The sequence below is a fragment of the Pteropus medius genome, unplaced genomic scaffold, assembly GCF_902729225.1.
Source record: "Pteropus medius unplaced genomic scaffold, Ma_sr-lr_union100, whole genome shotgun sequence".
NCBI classification, from domain to species: domain Eukaryota; kingdom Metazoa; phylum Chordata; class Mammalia; order Chiroptera; family Pteropodidae; genus Pteropus; species Pteropus medius.
The window spans coordinates 6,985,927-6,988,085 of record NW_024349797.1 but is presented as its reverse complement, the minus strand read 5'-3'; the positions used below and the strand labels follow the sequence as shown (position 1 = coordinate 6,988,085).

The following is a 2,159-nucleotide window of genomic DNA, read 5'->3' as shown; positions in this document are numbered from 1 at the left end:
GAATACGCCACCTCTCTTAGGCCACTACATCTGTGCCTTTTACCTAGAATGTCATCCCACCCCAAGACATCTGGTCAAATATTGGTCATCAAATAAATGGATCCATGTAAAGTGCTTGTAACCATGCCTAGTACATAAAAAGTGCTGAAGGACTCTTTACTGTTTTTCTATTATTAATAATTATTATTATTACCTCCAAGTGAAATCTCATTTCAGAAATTATTCAGAAAATTGTTTCTTTACCTATGTTCTTCAAAGTGGGATTAGGACCTTCTAAAACACTTGTTTTCTTTTTGTGAGGAATGGGGTTTGTATTGAGCTGCCTCTCTATTTTTATTGTGAGGGGAAGGACTTTTAAGTTTTTAACTTTCATATATTCATCATCTAACTCATACACTAGCACATAATAGGTATTCAACATTTTTACTCACTGATTGAACAAATATAACTATAAAAGTGACTACGTTCTTCAGATAAGGTGTGTGCCTGCTGATATATCATTGAACATTAATTATTGTACCCCAGTGGCTGAAAATTGGCATCTGTGTGTGCTGCATTACTTTTGATGTAGGGCAAAATGTTTTATGTCTTTAAATTACGTGGCTCAGTGAACTATCCTGAATAAGACAAAGGCCATCGTTTTGCCAGATCTTCATTGCATGTCACATTTCTGTGATCGTAGCTTTTGAGAGAAATAATTGGAAACTTCATCCAGAGAGCCTCCCTTTTTTGTTGTTAGGCAAGGCAGAGTTGGAGGATATGGTTCTGAAAGCATTGGCTTTTTATCAATAAGTGGCCACAGAGAATGTAATAGTTAATATTATATGTCAACTTGGCTAGGCTGCAATACCTAGATATTTGGTCCGATATTTTTCTAGATGTTTCTGTGAAGGTATTTTTAGATGAAATTTGCATTTAAATCAGTAGACTTTTAATGAAACAAGTTACTCTTCATAATGTAGGTGGGCCTCATCCAATCAGTTGAAGGTCTTAATAGGAAAAAGATTGACCTTTCTACAGGAAGAGGAATTCTGAAGAACCCTAACACAGTGAAGATGGATTTAACGGCCACAGCTGACTAACCAATGTCAGAGGCTAAAGTTTCAGTTCTTGTCTAGGGCCACGCTATCCTGAACACGCCCGATCTCGTCTGATCTCGGAAGCTAAGTAGGGTTGGACCTGGTTAGTACTTGGATGGGAGATCACCTAGGAAGACCAGGTGCTGTAGGCTTAAAAAAAAAAAAAAGTTTCAATTCTTATCTCCTAGAAAATGAGTAGGGGCTTCCCTCTGGTCAAATTACTAAGATAGATAGTTTGTCCGCAACTCTGTCCTTCTCACTTTTATGTCCTCTTCCAACCTATACCATCATCTTCATCCTCCTACACAAAAGGACATGTATCCTTATGTTCTCGGAGCACCCCATCATGAGACCACACAGAAATTTAAAATGCCATGGAGCTGCCTTGCTCCTATGGAGTAGGTAGCAGCTTAGACAGAAACTACTAAGCTCATTTCCTAGGCATTACTATGTGTTTAAGAACCCATTCTGGGAGTATTTACTCCATTTTCCTTAGCACTGTGACAAAAAACTTACTCGAAGTCATCATTCATGGGATTTCAGCCTTTGTGTAAAGTTAAGGGGGCATTTTGAAAAATATCATTGGCTTTGGCACCCCTCAAGTCATGCCAACAATGTGGTTAAACACATGGTTAGTTGTGTCGAGCCTGAGAATATGCTGCCCTACATCACGAGGAAGCTGTTTATAAGGAAACAGCGTGAATGAAAATGCATCTTACTAATTGCTGGGTCTCCTTGGGCACCTTTACCTTTCTGCTGGGGCTGCTCTTGACACAACGCTCCCTGTGTCGTAAGGGGCCTTGTGGGAAACCACAGCACCACTTCCTCTTTTCTATGTGAGGTCTTTGACCTCTATGTCTTCTCAGTTGCCATTCAGCTAAACAGAGGCTTTGAATAACGGTGTGAGGTGAGAGATCTCTGCAGCAGGAAGGGGTTTTAAGACAGTGCAGCATTAACAAATCTCTGTAATATTGGTCAACTTTAGGAAAATTGTGGTGTAAGTCTGTGACATCATGTTACTATCAAATTTGCATAAACATTAGGGAATATATGCTATAAAAAGGGCATAATTAATCATGT

The 2,159-nt window shown here is 39.1% G+C and overlaps 1 pseudogene; it reads left to right on the top strand.

Moving 5' to 3' along the window:
• The first annotated feature begins 1,112 nt into the window (after positions 1–1,112).
• On the top strand, positions 1,113–1,231 carry LOC120619806 (uncharacterized; annotated as a pseudogene).
• Positions 1,232–2,159: the final 928 nt, after the last annotated feature.